The 21,010-nt window shown below is 40.1% G+C and overlaps 1 protein-coding gene across 1 annotated transcript in view; it reads right to left on the reverse strand.

Moving 5' to 3' along the window:
- The window catches only part of LOC308394146 (BCL-6 corepressor-like), an 89,311-nt gene extending 76,995 nt beyond the window's left edge, over window positions 1–12,316 (reverse strand). The window contains exon 1 of the mRNA XM_080878315.1: window positions 11,526–12,316. The gene's annotated coding sequence lies outside the window, so the exon portion shown is untranslated. The remainder of the gene's footprint in view (window positions 1–11,525) is intronic.
- Window positions 12,317–21,010: the final 8,694 nt, after the last annotated feature.

Genomic DNA, 21,010 nt, shown 5'->3' on the forward strand with positions numbered 1-21,010 from the left:
CAGATGACCTTCATTCTACGCTGTCAGAAAATATCACGTTCCCCCCTCCAAAGTCTTGGCAGTCAGCAGACACAGAAAGTAATCATTATAAGTAATCATTATTGTCTGCTGCTAGGTCCAGGTCCAGGTCTAGATCACAGGGGCAGCAGAGTCAACAAAGATGCTCCTCCTCCAGCGCTCCTGGGAGGGCACTAAGGCATTCCCAAGCCAGCTGAGAGGTATAATATCTCACGTGTGAGTTTTCATTCTAGTTGGACATACTTGAAACCCCTCACATAGGAGGCGTCCAGGAGCAACCTAATTAAATGCTTCAGCCACCTCAGCTGGCTGCTTTTGATGTGGAGGTGCAGCAACTCCACAGCATCTCAAAAGGAGAACCAGATAGCCTTCAATGACAAATCCCATTTCTACATCCTATATCTGTGATCTTATTATTTCAGTCATCATGAAAAGCTACATCACAGGTGTGGGTGACTTAGACAATGATGACTTAGACCTAAGGGGGTCTGCAGATACCTGAATCCAAGTTATGTACACTGGATTGTGAATGGAAAAGGTTGGATTTGTATGTCCTTACATTTAAGCCCTTAAATGCCTATAGTGTTTTGTATTTGATGTCTTTTTTAATGCATTTTTGAGACTTTACATCATCAGTGTGATTTTTCCCTTCGAAACCCAAACCTAATTACACACATACATTAAAAAAATGCATTTTTAAGGAAAAAAAATTGCTAGATTTAGTAAACGAGTTACAAATTAAAAGTAATTTATGGAAATTAAAATGTAATTATCTTTTTAACAAATTTCTCAGATGGTTCAATAAACTCTCAATGTTACAAAAAAAAAGATTTTTCCACAATTATTTCATATTTCAGGCTTTAAGGGTTAAGAGTGACACAGTACAAGAAAAACAAGGCTTTTATGTTGTTGTGAATTAGCTATTCTAGCTGATTCTCAGACTAAGATGTTATACCTGGAATCTTCAAGAGCCCTGTTTGCTTTTGTGAGAAAATCTGACGAACACCAAATTACTTTGCATTTCTCAGCCACATAATTTTCTCTTAGATGTTAAAATCTCAAAGATAATGGAAACTGCAAGCCCTTCTTAGAAATATTATGTAATATTTTAAACCAAATCGGAGCTATTTTTTAAAGAAAGTCTCGAGAAAATGCAGCATATGACAACAAAATGCATATTTGACATTTATGTATGACTTTTTCAGAGTGGCTTCGTCCTTTATTCCTCTTCTTCCTATAAGTTACTTTTTCAAACTAAGCACATTTAAATTTTTGCTCAGATGAACTTAAACTACTCAGACATTTTTAGTTATGACGTGAGTGTATCTTTCCTCTTTCAGCTGCCTTCAGTTATATGCTTTGAAACATCTCTAAAATCTCTCCCTCCTCTCATTCCCTCACAGATGTAGATGTTACAGTTGCGAACGTCAGCTCCAGATTGCTGTGTTTGCAGCCAGCTGCACGTGGAGCTCCTCTCTCAAACTCCTGATGATCCAGCTGTGCTGCTGGCCACCGAGGCCAATCTGAGCTGCAATTTTCTGGACGCGTTCATTACCTTCGTGCTCTCCGCTCAGCTTTGTTTTAATTTTACGAGACGAGAGACTGAGATGAAACTTTAATGACCCCTGCAGGGAAAACGCTGTTTATTTAACCTGGATTTATCTGGACTGCCCTGCTGATGGCTGGGAAATCTCTCTGGTAATGAGAAAGGAGGAAATAAAGTCCCTTTAAAAGGTAATAAAATCATCTTTAACCCTCCTGTTTTAACCTCAAACTGAAGGCGATAGCGAAACATAAGGATTGATTTTCATTAATCGATTCTACCAGGATCTAAAGATCACATTCATCTTTTTAGATTTCAATGCCTGGTGCAAAGCAGTATAAAATAGCTTTTTTTGACCTAAGGATTGCAAGAAATACAGAAGAGAGAGTGGAAAAAGGCATGGCTACTGCATAACAGAAGGCCACATGGGATCAAATGAAGGCCATGTCCAAACTAATACGTTTTTGTTTGAAAACACATCTTTTTCTCTCTGTTTTGGCCTTCCATCCACACTGTGATGGCGTTTTTGGTCAAGGAAAACTGAGCTTTTTTAAAACGCTCTCCAAAGTGAATAAATTTGAAAATGCTGTTTTCGCGTCGCAGTGTGGACAGCGAAAACGGAGGCTTTCGAAGACGATGTCGCAATTTAGTCATGTGATGCAGTCATGTGACCAATTCAACTAAGATGGCAATGGCATTGTACAGCAGTTGTTTTGTTTGGTCTCAATTTTGACAGCCTTATTAAAAATTAATATCAGTTTATACATGATCCAGATAGCTTTTCTTCAAAGACGACGGAATGTTTACTCAGAGCTGTTGTTCAGCAACTTTGTACTTTTGTGTTACTCGCAGCAACAACTCCACCTCATTGTCGGTCCATTTAAAAAAACTTTAAAAAAACTTTCCCATCTTGCCACAACATTTCAAAGAACTGGAAAATAAATAAACGGCAGACGGAAATGACGCAGGTCGAATCGTCTTACGTTTCACGCATCCGCAGTAAACGTTTTCAGTGTGCATGAAAACGATTGAAAACGATAGTGTGGACACGGAGCGTTTTTAGACAAAAACACTGCTTTCAAATTTACCCGGATTAGTGTAGAAGTAGCCAAAAATCTATTTTGCCCAAGATTTAAATGAGTAGCTGCAAAGAGAATGAGTCTGCCCCCAAAACTGGGTTTCTTTCTTCTTTTTCAGAAACACAGTGGGAGGTCTGGAAATATTAGGACAGAATGAAGACCAGAAAAAAAAAACAGCTGAAAGCCCAGGAAAATCTTTGGGAGATTCATCAAAATATGTGACTTCAATTAAAGTTCCCTAATTGTTTTTAAAACTGATTACTGGTGTATGTGACTTCAGATAGTGACGCTCGATTATGGTAACAATAAAAAAATAAATATGACAGTTATTTTGGTCAATACTGCGATTACAGTTACTTTAAGACTTGTTTTTTTTTAAAGAATAAGCCTTGTCTTTTGTAATTTAGTAAATTTCCTCGATCTTTAATTATAATTAAGATGGATTGACTAACTAAACAACGAAATACATAAATAATTGTGAGCTGACCTAAAGCTCACAATGGGGGAGAGAAGCTGACTTTCACATTCTCTTCCTTTACATTTTCCCTAATGTGTGTAATGCATTATTGCAAAACAGAATGTGGCAGAATAATCTCAACCAGTTTATTTTAATAAGCAAATGAAGACAGAATTACAGAATTAAATTTAGCTGATTGCACAGCTCTGCCAGACAAGGCCTGAAAAATAAAACTATAGAAATCAAAACCACAAAGATAATCAGTTAATGAACGAAACACAAATAAAAATGACTAAAATAAATTTTCAGATGAGTTTAAACTTTGAAAAACTCTCTCACAGCAATTATGGCTGTAATCCGAGTACAGACGGTTGGATACATTACATAAGCGATATTTTTACACTCTGGGAACCTTGTGGGTTTTACATGATTTAGGAAGAAGTACTGAAGTGTCACAGCAAACTCAGAGCGTGAGTCATTGCAGGAACACAACAAGAGATAATTCACTGGGCTGAGAGAAATATTCTGAGAACGTGACACTGAAGAAAATCAGACAGAGATATAAAGAAGCGCAGACTCATTTAATAATAAACAGCATGTGATTTCTACCACTAGGGGTCTCCAAAGCAAACAATACGACATATCTTACTGGTGTTGGAAAGAAACACGGGATTATGAGTTTATTGTTCTCAAAGCCTTTGCCAAAGAAATCTGGTGCAGGCTTAACATCACGGTTTGTTCAATCTAAATAGCCACATCTGATGATAGTTAACATATTGCCAGTTTGCCTTATGATGACCTGACAACTAGCAAAGATACTGTAGCTAATGTAACCCAGTGAATTTATTTGTGGCTAACTGGACATATTTTCCAACTGGCCACCCACCATCCAATAAATGGTGATTCCAAATATATCTCTGAAGGTGGTTTGGGTGTTTGTTGTCTTTGGGGTTAAACTGGACGAAACTAGCAAGCTGAGAGCCCCCGAACATAGTAAGTTATTAAAGGTTTGCTTGTTTGTTTTTTTTAATACTGATACATCATCATTTTCTTTCTACAATACTGTACAAAAATCTCTAGCCACCCCTCATTTCTTTATATTTTGCTTGAAAAATTGGAAATAGGTGCAGTGATTTGTTGAAATACCTGCAAACATACATGGAAATACATTCCATAAGGCAAAAACAGTTCTTGAACAATTTAACAAGCTTAAAATCAATATTTGGTATGACCACCTTTATTCTTCAACACAGCCTTAACTATTTTAGGTAAGCCTTCTTGTCATTTCTTTAAGCAGTTTTCAGGAATTGTTCTCCTGGCTTCTTGAAGGAGAACAAAGCCAGACCAAAGCTCTTCTTTGGATGCTGTCTGCCTTTGGTTCTGTTCTCTATCAAGATGATCCCACACTGCTTCAACAACATTTAGGTCTGGGCTCTGGGGAGGCCAATCCATAACTGATTGTTTTCCCTTGTGTGCTTTTTCGACCCAGGTATGATTTTACTGCCTTGCAGTGGGTTTCAGATCACAGTAATGCTCAGAAATGCCAGTGGTGTTGTCACTCAGATCCCCAACACCAGTGGCATTTCAATCTTGTTTTTTCATTAAGTGGCTTAACAACAACAGCAACAACAACAATAAAAAAAAGACTTTCCTCTGAAAATGGTCAGTTACAACCCGCAGCCTGAAAATGAGTGAAAAAGCAGCCAATGCCCAAAGAAAGAGCTTCAAAAAGCCTGAAGAACTTACAGCTGCTAGGTCTGGTTGCTTGGAAGCAAAATATAAACTCATGAGATGTGTCTCAATCATTTTGCACTGTGCTGCATGTTTGGAAATGTTTTGACTTAATCATAGCAGGGCTCTAGAGCGCGACCAATTTGGTCGCAAATGCGACCAAATTTTTCAGTGGTGCAACTAAAAAAAATATTTGGTTGCACCTGTGCGACCAACTGTTCGGGTAGCAAAAAAAAAAAAAATCTGCAACCTTCCCTGTGGTCAACAACAGACACACATTATGCCCCTATCGTGGACTAAACCAATAAGAGATAGTAAGGAGCGGGACCTCTCTGATTGGCCGTGGTCCAGTTGAAAGTGCAGGTGGAAGTGGGAGGTGAGTAGCTTGAATAAAGCGATATCAATTCATTAAATCCTGAATCGACTTTTAAATATAACTGTGTTTTGCCAGAAACGCCAGATTCTCAGATTAAAGCTCACAAAACCATTTCAACAACAACCAAACAGCAAATGAGAGCAGGTACACGGATTCCACACAAAGACGTAAACACAGAGGACCGACGCATCAGAATCAGCTTTGTCTTTCTCGGCTTTCTCACCCGACGGCCCGTAGACGGACACGCTGTCGGAGCTTAGCGGTTCTGATGCGTCCGGTCCGCGCTGTAATTACGTCTTTTTGCGCTGATTCTGAGCTGCAGGTTTTGTCTCTCTCCAACCAAAATTCACCGAGCAAGCAGCAAAAGAAGCAGCAAACTGCGCTTCACATTTGATCAATGTCGTCATGAATTTTGCTGTTTTGCTTCCACGACTATTAAAAATCACACTTCATGCACAGCTAGCTCTCTCTCTCTCTCTCTCTCTCTCTCTGTATTTCAAGAACAGTTTCCCGTCTCCAATCTCTGTTTTCTGTATTATTCATTCGCTTATTACCCACCAGTCTACCGTTGTTTACAGCGCTGTGGCTGCTGTCTTTTCCTTTTTTCACTTAAATGACCTCGGACAAGAAAGCCTATTTTTTCTGTTGTTCAATACTGAAGAAATTTAAACTTTATATGCAGAACATTGTAGAATATTTTTAAGGTTATCTGCTATAAAAAGCCAGACCAGGAAAATCTCCTTCATGTTTTTCTGTGTTTTATTCTCAGTTACTTTCACACAAAGGCATCTGCTGTGATGTTCACAATTCTGATGAAGTCAGTACTGATAAATGATCAGAAATAATATTTATGACTGTCTGAGGCTAAGTTGAATCGAATCGGGACTTTGAAAACCGGAATCGAATGGATTATAGAAATCAGTGATGATACCCAGCCCTAGTGAGCAGCCTAGGCACGACAGAAGTGGATGTAGCTGTAATAGGAAAAGAACTATTGCTAACTTTTCTGTTAAGTTAAGGCCTGATCCTTCTGAAATTCATAGCCAGTGCTCTGACACGGTGTCATCAATCTTTGAATGGTGAAAAAGCACAGTGTATCCAGAAAAACACATTATATTATATAAATTATTATAAAATTTGTGTGCGCCTAACTTTTGTGCCGGTACGCCTAACTTTTTAAAGTTAGGCGTACCGGTACGCCCATGGCAAAAAGTTAGTCTAGAGCCCTGCATAGACTGTGGACAAGCAAGTTGACACACTCCATCAAACGATGGCGCTTCTTTTAAACCACTCACATTAATCCAGTCTAATCTTGTGGCAAACACTGAGGTCAGGTAAAAAATTCCATCATCACTTAATTTAAGACTAATATTGGCCAATACTTTGTGTCAGTAAATAACCATGGCTGAGGTATTGGTATTATAACTGGCAAGAATTGAGCCTGTCCACCCAGTTTGATTCTGTGAAAAACATATGAGCTGAAGTTTTGATCAGCAATCAGAAATTAACCCCACTCCCCTCAATTGCAATCATGGAATTATTTTGGTTTTCAAAAGGACCAACCCAGCAAATTATAGAACAAAAAATGCCTTGGTTAAACATCTCTGTATAAACAAAATTTAGCTATTAAATGATCCACATTCAAAAACACACTTCAAATGGTCCATTCCTAACATTGCTAATTTCAATTTTCAGCACCAATCGACTGGACAGAGCACTCTAAAGACATCTTTGCTGGTGTTTACTGCAAGAGAGACTCGAATCAGGGCAGGCCCAACTTAAACTGCTACTGCCTGCTGTAATGGTGCTTTTCAGGTTTATGCTTTCAAACTGACCAGAAGTCGTACTTTTACATTAGCAAAACAAAAATAGAAAAATCACCTAAAAGAAACATCTGCAAACAAATCATTAGACAATGCACTCTCATAACTTGGTTGTCTAATTAACCTACTCTGTGGGGAAGTGCACTACTGTTTCCACAGGTCAAAATAACCACACTAAAAATAACCCACTGATGCACACTTAGGTACTCTCTAAGCGTGCATCACCTCGGGAACTGTTCCATCAAGTGACTTTAATTCCACCATAAAGTAGGGAACACAAGCAGGGCTGGACTGGGACAAAAAATCGGCCCCGGCATTTTAACTAGAGACTGGCCCACCAGGTATTATAGGAAAAACCATAAAGCCTTTGAATGAAAACAAATGCTGTTGTGACAGTGATGTACACTGTCTTGTTGGGATTTATGTATTAATCCAATGAACTTAAACCTACACCATCCTTCCTATTCTGATATTATAAAAAAAACTTAGCCGAAACCCAAAGACTGCTTGGTCGAATTAACCTCCTAAACCATCTATAACACATGGTGGAAACCTGAAATTAAGACAGAGAAGACATGATCATTACTGAATATTAAAAATAATAAATGACAGATTTAGTGATATTTTCATAAACTATTTACCACATCAATGGCAGGGCAAATATCTTTTCTAACATGGCAACCTTTAAAAAGTGAAAGGAAACAGATGGCCAGGTGAGAAAGAATAAAACTTACACACAGTACTGGTACAGCATCTAGAAAATGTGGGAAAATACTGGCATCATATACAGCACTTTCTTCTGAAGAAATTATGATGGGACCCCGAAAAAAGATTACAATAATCTAATGTACAATAATGGATTTCTATACATTTTACATCAAATGAAAACGTTGGTTGTACGATTCAGATAATTGTTTAATAAAAGCGAGACATTTTAAATTAGAATAAGAAAGAAAAGTATTTCCTTGTGCCCCCCTCTCCCTGGTAATGCCCTACCTGGCCCCCTGGCAAAACTTTGCTAGACCCGCCCCTGCACAGTTACCAGCTGTCAGCTACGTAGAAAAAGGATCCTGGTGTTATTTGTCTCTCAGAAACAGTTCATAACTTCCCTTCAACTCATTCATGTCACCTAAAAGGTAAACCTGTTTCTCCATCACCTGTTCAGCTCTGATGATTCAGTAAGGACATCTCCTGGTTTCATCTTCATGTTTCCCTCTCACCACATATCCAAACCGATATCATGACCAGCAGCTTTTACAGCTGTGGCTCCAACAAACATCAGCTGATCCTAGAAAGTAATATTAAATAAATTCTAACAACAGCTCATCAAGTTTAAAGGCGCTTCTGCTGTTCAACGCGACCTCCGCTAGTTTCCTCCTTCTGGTGCAAAGTGGGAGATAAACAACCAAGAGAGACGGGACTTGCGGCACTACAAAGTAATATTAATTAAATTCTAACAACAGCTGATCAAACGTGCTGCTGTTGTTTAGCGCGACATCCACTGATTTCCTCTTTTTCCACTGGTTTTCTCTTTCTGGCGCAAAGTGGGCGATAAACAAACAGCTGACGGGACTTGCGACAGAAAAGCCGATCAGCTGATCATTGATCAGTTTCTTGATTGAAGCAGCAACAGGAGAAGGAGGGGGAGAGAATGAGAGAAGAAGAGGCAGCTGTGCAGCGTAAAGACGCAGAATAACTCCAGCTTTGTGTCTTTTTTTTCTAGCTGAAGTCCGGGACAAATCGCGTTCCTTTTCACCTCAATACGAAACGCGTAATATTTTCTCTGAATACGAGACGATTCCGTTCTCTAATAACTAACCTTATGAAAAAAATAAAGCACCCGCCCAGAAACTTCATCATGCTAGCTAGTACGCAGTACGAATTTTTGTAACTGACTGTAAAAAGTCAGCACAACGAAAATAAACTCCACCTAAACTTGGTTCATATCTGACCCAGAGAGACTGCAGGTCATAACTTCTCACCTGAAGTTCAGTTCACCTGATACTCGGCCGGCGGCCGCCTCGGGTCTCTTCTCCTCCTGCCTCACCTTTCCCACCTTTCCAAGTGGTGGAGACCAGCCACTTGCTAATGTTACTGAATCTGTGGAAGCTCTGGCATAGCCACCACGAAGCAACTGAGTTATTTTTACACATCTGCCAGCATCTGGCCAATCCACCGCCTTTCATTGTTTATACCATTACGTAAAAAAACCAAAAAAAACATCAGCCCATAAAAACAAAAAATCACCATCGGCCCCCCGGGCAAATGCCCGGTATGCCCGATGGCCAGTCCAGCTATGAGCACAAGGTTCTTTGCAGACCTTGTGTGTACAATTTTTTTAGAGTATAAACTCATTCTCAGAGTCTCTGTACTGAAGTCCACCTTCTGCGCGTGTCCGTCGGGACCTCAAAGAATGTTTTGTGGTGTCTGCAGGTGTCCACATGCAGGTCTTTAACTGAGTCTAACCCAGGGGTGGGCAATTCCAGGCCTGGGTCAGCACACCTGAATTACATGATCAGTTCCTTACCAGGCCTCTGGAGAACTTCAGGACATGTTGAGGAGCTAATTTAGCCATTTAAATCAGCTGTGTTGGTTCAAGGACACATCTAAAACCTGGAGTTGCTCACCCCTGGTCTAACCCCTGCTTAAGCCTGGTGGCTGGCATGAGTAACCCAGAAAGTAGACTGGGTGTGGATGAGGTTTCGTTCTGTCCTTTACATCAATTATACCAAGAACGCTTCGTAAGCAGTGCACATATGTTCTTTTATTCTGGAAATTGACTGGATTCTTTGTGCTGGTCCTGTGTTCGCCCTCTTTTGCTTTGTGCGGCAAAGGTGTTAATTTTACCTGGGATAAAAATAGTTTGCCACAATATGTGCATGCTCTCCACTCCATGTCGCTTAAAACAGTGAAAGGTCTACTTTTTATTTACAGAGAGTAGCAGCGTCAGATAATCTGGTTAAATTCCAGTACAAAAGCCGTTTTGCAGACTCTCCACTTTTGAAAGGCTCCTGATGAGACTCAATGCCATACAGAGGACAAACCAAAGGTATGACTTCAGAGGTACATACCCGGGATTCATGATGAGGAGTGCGTCAGATGTAATTGCAAGCTTTGCCGCAGTGATCAGCAGCTGCGCCAGAACTAAAGTGTGAAACAGCCGCACTCGAGTATTCCCGGGTTGTGCTCCTGTGCACTCTTACCAAAATCAAAACTGCTTGACATGGATGACACTGCAGGTTGTGCGAATGCTGAAGTGGTCCAGAACAAGGAAGGGAGGCGACACCGGAGTTCACTAAGAACAGAAGAACTGCCAACAAAACCCCCCAAAAACCCCATCAAATATCAAAAGAATGTAGGAGGAGAACGCACAAATTTCATTGTTTTTAACACAGAGAACACACTGTAGTTCTCTGTCGCTGGCTGATGCACAAGCAAGAGTCGTCCACAGACCTGTGGCATCGTATTTTTGATGCTGACCCCACCTGACAGCAGAAGCTTTTGGCCAGTAGACTGCCAGTTTGTGTCTGCACTCAGGCTGTCAACGGGCTTCCAACGCTGAACCATAATTTCCCCATTATGTAGGACTTTTACTTCTGCATAGAGCCCAGGTGTATCCTTCCCACATGGCTAATGACCTTGCTATTGCGAGCATTTATAGTTGTGGTGGTGAGCAAGTGCTGCTCTGCAATTTAGGTGCTAAAACACAAGGCTGGTCGTGAACTTTCACTCTTCTAGTTGATCCATTCTCTTCACTCAATTTGAAAAATGACAGCAGAAGAAGAAGTAGCTGGAAGTGTACGAGGAAACAACGGCAGGCAACTGTCTCCGCGCAATGTGTATCTACATTTCTGGGGAGGTGCATGTCAGGTTAGGGCGAAGGTATGTTACGACGTACCTGCAGCATAGGTTTACTGAACATGTTCCAAAAGTAACAACGAAACTACACCAATGAGAGGCAACGAAATGAACAGCATTGTTATGTGACACAAAAACATGGACGGCACACATCTCCAATGATGGTATCACACAAGTGATTTCTTGAGAAACTTTAATGTGGAACGCTCTGAAAAGGTTATAACAAGTTATAACAAGTTCACAAGAAAAGCAGCAAATTCTTACATTTAGAAAACTCTAAAAGCTGTCCTGAAATAAAACACAAACGCACTAGGTCAGGAGATAGCGCTCTCTGCGCTTGTGAATGTGACAAAAAGTGCAATAAAAGTCATAAAAAAAATGTCGGAGATGAGCAGAAAAATTCTCAAACTGCAGGAAAAAATTATATCAGCAATGTAAAGAATATTTTCTTCAGTCTGAGGAATAACTGAGTGTTTTAAAGTGAATTAAAAGCAGGATAATATGAAGACGTCAGTGTCTGTTTATTGGTGCAAAGTTATATACAGACATGTTAATCATCAGTGGAACATTAGAGGATTAACAGAAGAGTTTAAATGTAAACTTAGCTCTATTTTATTTCAAAGATAACTCTAAAACTTACCGTGTTCTTCTCCTGAGCTGTAAAATCCAGTTTTTTCTTACTTCCGACTGAACATCCATCCGCTCCAAGCAGGTGAGATTAAAACAAACAAAAAAAACCCATCAAGGTAAATAAATCCACAAATCCATCCTCCTCATCGATCCGCCGCGTGCGGGCGCAGGACGGGGTCGTGTGCGCACACGTGCACGCTCATGGACACGCTGTCACACACTCAGCGGGATTCGGTTTCCTCCCAGAATTAAATTAAAAATAAAAGAAGATTAAAAAAAACGCTCCAAAGTCATTACAAAGAGCACGAGCGCGTCGTGTGAGCCCGCGCACGCACAGGTCACAAACAAGGTGTCCCGTGCTGCGCAGAACTCCGCTGGAAAAACGCCAAATTTAACCCCGAACAGCAGACACGTACACACACTCACAAACACACAGACAACCGCGCACACCTGGGCACGCACCCACCGTCTTGCACACGTGCCGTCCGGCACCGGACTGAGCCCTGAGTGCGTATGTGTGTGTGTGTGTGTGTTTGTGTGTCCCTCCGCGGAGTCCCGGCTGGGAGCGACAGCAGCAGATCAGATCCAAACACTTTGAGCCCCAAAACAAAAAACAAAAAAACAAACAAACAAAAAAAAGGAGAAAAATATCCCTCCGGGCGCCTCGCGCGCAGCTCGCAGGTTATTCCACCTTTTCTTTCTTTGCCGTCCCGTCGTCCGTGCGTCTGCTGGGTTTATCCCGCTCTTCCTCCACCTCCTCCTCCTCCTCCTCCTCTCCACCCGCCGCTGTCTTTTCTGTTTTCCTCCACGCGAACACGGACTCCCTCTCTTTCTTTTTTTTCTCTTTCTCTACGTCTTTCTCCGCCGCGCTCGCGCTCCACTGTCAAATTTCAGTCAATTAACAAATTTCGGTTCCGGTGGGAGATTCCAAAATAAAACCAAACCGTGTCGTTTGTGTCATTTTCATGTGGAAGTAACCGAGGTGGGAAAAAGTGTTTATTCATGAGGCAGTATTTTTTCTTTTATTGCTGTGGATGAAACAACAACAACAACAACAACAAATAAAAGCCACTGCAACCTAAATATAAAAACTTTAGTATATTAATTATTACAATTCTTTAAAAAAATCCAGCACAGGACTCTCAAATATGTGTTATCCATAAGGCACTTTCTATTCCATATGTATCACAAAATGAACAGAGAGGCATAAACATATAAATACAATAAATAAGAATAAGCATGATCAATAAAAACAAACTAAAAGAAAATAATAGAGGAGTGAAAATGCCAAAAAAAATATTAAAGCCTTAAGCCTGACTGAAATTTGATGAGGTGATCAGAAGAGAAGCCAATAACAAGGAGAACCATCCACAGAAGAGTGAAACTTATTTTTAAACACTTGATTAAAATCAAAGGTAATAAACCCCACAAGCAACAAAAGTAAACAACATTTCAGACGAGAAACTAGATGACAAACAAGAGTGTTCTGAGTTTAAAGGAGTGGTTTGAAACCCTGCACCTGATGTGATCCAGTGTTCTGCTTTTAGCAGGCTGAAGCAGAAGAGTTAAAAACAGATTCACCTGTATCACTTTCTGATATATATGCCCTGCAGATCCTTTCTAGATAAAACCCGTGTTTCCCTCCTCAGTGCACATTGTAAATATAACTTTAGGATGTTACATAATATGCAGTGAAAGTTCTTCCATTGATTGATTTCAAACAGTCCACTACCCCACTTTCCTTTGCCTAATGGCTTACAGGGGTTTGGTCCACTTGACTTTTATATTTTTTTTAAAAAAAGTTTTAAACATCAAACTAAAGATAGAATTTTACTGTTGAACCAAAGTGTATTTTGTTAGCTTCAGTTAAAGCTTTGAAAAGCGGGAGGTGTGCCAGTTGAACTGATCATAATTCGATGAATAAAAAGAAAATCAGCTGGTTTGTGTTGGTTTTTAATTATTATTATTTTTAATTTCTCAGTGAAGTTTCTGATTTTCCCGTGAAGCCCCTGAGTTATTGCTGGTCCTCTCCTGCCTCTTTTAAATATCCTGGGAACATCTCTGCTGAAGGTTGGATTCACTATTCAGTTTTCTTGTGTTTGTTTAGTACCATCTGCAGTTGTGGTATTACTGCAGGCACAAATCTATCTAAGAAAAACATTCTGTGACAGCTGGTATGGACTCCCACCCTTCTGTGAACGAAATTGAAATGGTTAAGAAAATGTAAGCTGGGTCATAAGGCAACAAAGAACCAGTCTAATAATGAAAATAGCGCTTATTGTGATCACACTTTAAGTTACTGTGGATACGTTGCACTGATGTATCTATCTATGCAGGGGCGGTCCTGGCCTGTTTGGTGCCCCAGGCGAACACTCCCTCTGGCCCCCAGTGTCTACTGTTTACTATCATAGCCAAGTGGCTAACAGTGATGGGAATAACGGCGTTACAAATAACAGCGTTACTAATGGCGTTACTTTTTTCAGTAACGAGTAATCTAAATAATTACTATTCCTATTGTTACAACGCTGTTACAGTTACTAACAAGAAAATGCGGTCGCGTTACTATTTTTAAACAAACAGACGGTTGAAGCTGTCTTCAGCTTACCGCACTTTATATCAGTTGCACGGAAGCTGTCTACGTAAGTAATCTGGGTGCTACAGCTTTAGGCAGCTGTGCGCGCTCCTGTGGACGGTAATCATGATCACTTTCTGGCACAACACCTGGAGCTGAGGGGGCAAAACAATCGCATGAGTGCTGCTGTTTGACTGAGGAAGAATAAAGTAGTCATGGTAAGCCAATCACACGACCACTTAAAGACAAAGCAACAAGGTGACATATACCAGTTTTTAAATTGTGTTGATAGGCCACGTAAAACCAGAGTCGTGATAAACAATATATACCCAAAGTTTTTTCCTCAATAGTTTTGTCACGTTTACAGTCCAAGGACAGCGCAGCAAGCACTCTCTGCTTATGAGCAAAAAACTCAAAACAAAGCAAAACAAAAACTGATCTTTCGTGTTGGTGGAAAAATGTACAATGTCGACCAATCAAAAAATGATATGGCAACATGACATTTGGTTGTTTAGGAGGAGGGGGAAGTTTTAGGAGTGACGGCGAGACAGAGAGAGAAAGAGAGAGAGAGAGAGAGAGAGAGAGAGAAAAGAAAGACAGCAGAAAAAGAGAGAGAGCGAGTTTTGAGATGTGAGAGATTTGTGACGTTTAGCGTGTTTCGAGTGTGTAGTTAATGTGTTATCTTGTGTAGTTAGTGTGTAGTGTTGTGGATAGTTTTGTGTTGTGTGTCAGAACAATGAGGCGACTGCTGGTAGAAACAGGAGTGATACACTTGCTGCTGTCAGACCTGCAGGTATCAGGCTGTGATGTTCTCCTTTATAGTGGACAAAAAGGTTTTTTTGGAGTGGCACAAATAATTTGTGTGGCATTTTATTGAATGTAGAACAGCTGATTGTTCTGTAAAACAGAATGGTTATTTTAAAAATCAAGGTAAAAGGTAAATGGATGCAAATAACTTTGTTGTTTGCAAAACTTGTGCATAGGATTTTAAAATTGACAATTTATATTTGCATTTCAAGTTATGAAATATGATTCATTAGAAAGATAATCTAACCCTAACCCTAAGATAAAAAGTAATCTTTTGCTTGTTTCTCCTCTTCTTTTCTCTTTTTTTTTCTATACTGATGACCCAATGGCTTTGACCTTTTCTTGTCCATTTTCCATCAGTAATTTTGCACTCCAGTGTCAACAGTCGACCCCACAACATAAACTAAGAGACTAATAGATCTACACCATGTATATTTTTTTCTGGGATTTCACAAAACCCAGGAAAAATAATTAATACATAATGGGCTTGGATTGACAACATTGTGAATGAAGTGTGCACTATTTGGAAGCAGCCCCTCCCCTTTCGACAGGTTTTGTGTGAGACTTCAGCCCAGCAGCAGCAGCAAGCAGGCGCATCGAGGGCCCTCGTGCTCACTTTTCATGTCTATGTGTGTGAAAGAATTTAGAAAACACATCGGTGTAAATTATAAGTCTACATCATAATGTCTTCAGTTTTTGTGTTTGTTGTAGGGTTGTCGACGTTAACGCGTTAACGCCTTCATCACAATTAATTATGCGATTACAATTTTTAACGCAATCAACCCATCTGGAGTGCAGAATGGACAAACTTTGGACAAACTGCCCAAAATGCGTTGACAGAGACATTTCAGGGATTTTGAGTCATTCTGCGCTCCAAATGGATTAATTGCGTTAAAATTTTTAATCGCACTAATCAGTTGATAACTGCATTAACAACCCTAGTTTGTTGGTTGGGTTTTATTTTGTTTTATTTTGCACGCTGGCTATAGATGTCAGCCAGAGAATCCCCCACCGCCCGCCCCTCTCCTCACTGTGTGGCAAGCAGCAGGCGCACCTTACAAATGGAGGGCGCCTTTTCTCCCAGCAAATTGGCAATAGAAAACTGATCGTTGCCCATTCAACCACCAAAATGCACTGGCATGATGTGGGGGCAGCATGGGTGCGACCAACTTTTTTTTGCCAATGCCATGATGCCGCCCCCACCACGATGCCGCTCTGGGCAACCGCCCATTTCGTCTATATCAAAAACCACTGATGGATCTATGATCTGCTAATTTAATTCAGTTTTATTTATAGAGAACCAATTTAAACCACAGTGAATTCAGTATGCTTTATACTGCAATATCAGAGAAAAAAACCCCAACAATTAGCTGACTCCCTTTGAACAGCACTAGGCAAAAGTGGGGAGAATGAAATCCTTTTTAACAGGAAGAAACCTGAATGAGAGCCAGGATCAGTATCGTGTGATTCAGCCTAACCTTTCCTAATCCAATCTTTAATGCAGACAGTGTCAAACTGTGAGCTGGTTCTACAAGACAGCTGAAAGCTGAAGAAGCTTTACTCTTAGAAATTCAGGAACCTGAAGTAAGCCAGCAGTCTGAGTGAAGTGCTCTGTCGGGATATCACATTACCCCAAGGTCTTTAACATGAGAAATTATTATTACACAACATTCAAGGAAGAGCCTATTTCAAGAAAAAAAAAGAACGCCCAGTTTATCATGAACACGCAAAAGAAACAGTGCTTTTATTTTGACAGCCTCACACCTTTACTTCCGTTGTTATCGTGGCGCAAGGACTCTGGCTTCATTCAGATCTATACTCAGTGAAACACTTCACATTTCTGTTTACTTTGTTTTAATATAACTTAGAGCTGTTTTGTTTATTTGCATTTTTGCCGTTGTTTGCTGTTTCAGAAAAAACCCAACACCATCAGGAACTCCCCTGAAGCTGGTGTGAGTACCACAGCTGCTCCAACACTGAGTGATAATACTACAACGTTTACTACGACTCTCTAAATCTCTAAAGTACATGCGCTTAATGCTGGTACTCCTGGGTGATTGGAGTAATACTGTGTGACCAGAAAGACTAGTGTTGCATCTGCCATCTAAAAACTACTTCTACTACTGCTATAGCTGCAGTACTTATTAAACTCACTATATGCACTTCTCCTTTCGATGCTAGTACTACTTTTAGTTCAACATTTTTACTGCAAACACTTCTAAAAACACTCTGCTTGTGCTATTGGAACTCTGTTCAGTTGAGCTGCACACCTTCTTTTGTAAAACCACAGCGCCCCCAAGTGGATTCACAGAGTGTTGCAGTATATTACAGGACTGTAACGAGCCAAAAGTCCTGAAACGTCATCCAGGGTTAAAACTTAAAAATAAATAAATAAATAAAATCATTTTACTTTAAATGCTTGTTGTTTTTGTAGGTCAGGAGTTAAAGCAGCTCATCTGCTAAAGGTTGGTGATTCAATCCCTGGCTGCTCCACTCAAATATCCTTGGGCAAGATACTAACCCCTAGTTACTCTGTGTGTGAATGTTGGACAGAAAGCATAGACAAGTGTCCTTGTTTGAATCGGGGGGGGGGGGATAAAGCAATTTGTGTAAAGTGCTTTGAGTGCTCAGAGTAGAAAGTGCCATAAAAGAATCAGTCCACTTACCATTATTTTCTGTTTAGTTAGTTTGAAAGTCATGTTTTCTTACATTAGTTGAATTTTATTGTTTGTTTCGGTTTGTTAAAAAAACCTCAGGGTTAGTTTACTTCGGGCAGGAGCACTGGGGAGGCCCTATAGTATCTGCTCCATTTCTTTTTCTTCTTCTTCTTATTGCAGCAAATTAATCACTGTTTTGAATAGTGAACATCCATAATAACTGCTGAAATTTTGCACGTGTCAAGTTGGGTTTTTTACACATATGTTATGCAAAAAGGATCTACAGCACTACCGACACATATTTTGAGGAAAGGAAAAATCAAAAAATGTCCATTTTCTAACACTGGAAAATAACTCAAAATGTTAGAAATATTCCAGTGTTAGAAAATCAGCACTGCTCAGTGTTAGTCTTTGTTAATCTTCAAAACTGACTAGGTTACTTTTATCATCATCATCATCATCATCATTGTTTATTTGTATAGCACTTTAAGAACACACCAGGCAGACCAAAGTGCTGAACAACACAGATCAAAACAACAACCAAATTAAAAATACCATAAAATCATTACAAACAATAAAATAAATAAGAAGGTGTCAGTTTCCTACAGAGTTAAAAGCCAGGGAATAAAAATAGGTTTTCAATCTGGACTTAAAGACCTGCACTGATGACGCTTGTCTAATTTGGAGGGGAAGGTTATTCCAGAGCATCGGAGCCGCAATTGAAAAGGCACGGTCTCCTCTGCATTTCAGCCGCGACTTAGGGACCGACAGCAGCAGCTGCTCAGCTGAACGGAGCGAGCGAGGAGGAACATGTGGCTTCAGCAAGTCAGATAAGTACACAGGCGCCAGACCATTTAAAGATTTAAAAACCAATAAAAGGACCTTAAAACGAACCCTAAAATCAATGGGAAGCCAATGCAAGGAAGCCAGAACCGGAGTGATGTGATCGAATTTCCTACTACCGGTTAAAAATCGCGCCGCCGCGTTTTGCACTAACTGCAGGCGTGACAAGGTGCCCGACCCGACCCCTATTAAAAGGGAATTACAATAGTCCAGACGTGAGGTGATAAAAGCATGAATAAGAGTTTCCAAATTGGGTTTGGAAAGGAAAGGCTTAACCTTCGACAGGCGTCTGAGGTGATAAAAAGCTGATTTTACCACCCCACTTACATGACCTTCAAAAGTAAGCGCAGAATCAAGTTTAACACCAAGATTAGTGACTGAACTTTTCAGATGAGAGGTCAAATCACCAAAATCAACATCTGGAGAATCAGTAGAGCGATGTGGGCGACCATTAAAATTCAAAAAATTATTTGCCATCCATAATTTAATATCGCTGAGACAGTCAAGCAGTGATTGACATGGGGAGGTATCCAAATGACTAAAAGGTAAGTAAAGCTGACAGTCATCGGCATACAAATGAAATGACACTCCGTGTTTACGAAAAATCGCACCAAGGGGGAGTAAATACAGCGAGAAAAGTAATGGCCCAAGGATAGATCCCTGGGGCACACCCCAAAGCAGAGGGGCCACAGAGGAAGCGGCCAGCCCCAGCTTGACACAAAGACTCCTTTCGGAAAGATATGATTTTATCCATGACAATGCCAGATCAGAAATTCCCACACAGTGATGTAAGCGGGAGATCAGCAGGTCGTGGTCCACTGTGTCAAATGCAGCTGTCATATCCAATAAGACAAGCACAGCATATTTACCACGATCAGTAGCAACAAGAATGTCATTCATAACTTTAACAAGCGCTGTCTCCGTACTGTGAAAGGGCTTTAAACCAGATTGGAAAATTTCAGACAATTGCGAGTCGCTCAAATAATCCAACAGTTGGGTATGTACAATCCTCTCCAAGATCTTGCTTAAAAAGGGAAGTTTGGAGATAGGTCTAAAATTTGACATAGTAGAACTATCAAGGCCAGGTTTCTTAAGTAAGGGGTGTATGACTGCATGTTTAAACCCACTAGGAACTTGACCGGTTAACAGACTAGTATTGATAATTTTCAGGATATAAGGTCCAATGATGGGAAATACTTTTTGGAGAAAGCGGGGAGTAACAACATCATTTGGGGAGCCACAGGGCTTAGCATGCAGCACCAACTCCTCTAAGTCACGCAGAGAAATCGGTGCAAAAGCAGGGAATAAGCTTGAGCAAGGAGCATGCATGGCCGGATCAACAATAGGTGGAATCAGAGGCCTCAGGCTAGCAATCTTGTCCACAAAAAAGGTGATAAACTTATTGCACATAGCCTCAGAGGATGGCAAAAGGTTGTAACCCTCCAAGTTAAGTACAGAATTAATCGTATTGTATAAAACACGAGGGTTATGAGAGTTGGCCGAAATAAGTTGAGAAAAGTAGGAGTGTTTATCGGCCTTAACTGCCCTCTGATAAGTTTTCCAACTAATCTTTAGGGCTTCCAGGGAGACATGCAATCTGTCTTTTTTCCACTGTCTTTCACATTTCCTACATTGTCTTCTAATAGCTCGGGTATGATCTGTTAACCAAGGACTAGTCTTAGATTTACATTTTCTTACTCTCAAAGGGGCAACAACATCAAGCACAGATTTACAAGCAAAGTAAATCACATTTAAATTTAAACACATAACACTGTCAAAGGTGTTAATTTAACACTCAACAGTGTTGTATTTAACACTCAGAGGTGTGGACCCATATAGACACTCTCCAGTGTTAATTTAACACTGGAGATTTTGCTGTGTACCGTGTACATTATAACACACCATAATAGACCCATTTCTGTAATATACTCACATATCTATATTATTGCTAATATATATTGTAATATATCTATATCACTAAAGCACTTCTGGATGGATGCAAACTGCATTTCGTTGCCCTGTACCTGTGCATGTGCAATGACAATAAAGTTGAATTCTATTCTATTCTTTTCTATCTGTGCAGTCTGCAATTTTGTTGAAGAAAGATGTTGAATCTATTTAATATTTCTTGAAAAATAATTGATTTCTGTGCATTTTTTTTCACACTGCATCAAATTAAGGTTGATTACGTCGATTAAGCATCATGAGGTGGAGCGTGAGGGGTGGTTCCCTATTTTTTATTTATTTATTTTTGTTGTTGCTGGGAGTTGGAACCCTATTAGTTAGGTTGCTTAATATTTACGCTAAGTACTCTTTACTCTTTAAAGTAATAGCTTTAGTGTAGTTGTTGTTTTAAACTTGAGTATGAACTTTTACAAAATGCAGCAAGATATTAAAAAAAAAAACAGTTAAAAAACACTATATCGGATTCATATCGGTATCGGCAGATATCCAAATTTATGATATCGGACATAAAAAAGTGGTATCGTGCCATCTCTAGTTAGTAGTAGAGGTTTGCTTTCCAAGAGCCTCTTTAGCTTGTGGCACCATGTTAGCATTAGCCAACTCCTTCCAACAAGTTACATGGACACACTGTGAACTGTTGACTACCCTGAT

The sequence above is a fragment of the Rhamphochromis sp. 'chilingali' genome (genome assembly GCF_963969265.1).
Source record: "Rhamphochromis sp. 'chilingali' genome assembly, chromosome: 3".
Taxonomy (NCBI): Eukaryota; Metazoa; Chordata; class Actinopteri; order Cichliformes; family Cichlidae; genus Rhamphochromis; species Rhamphochromis sp. 'chilingali'.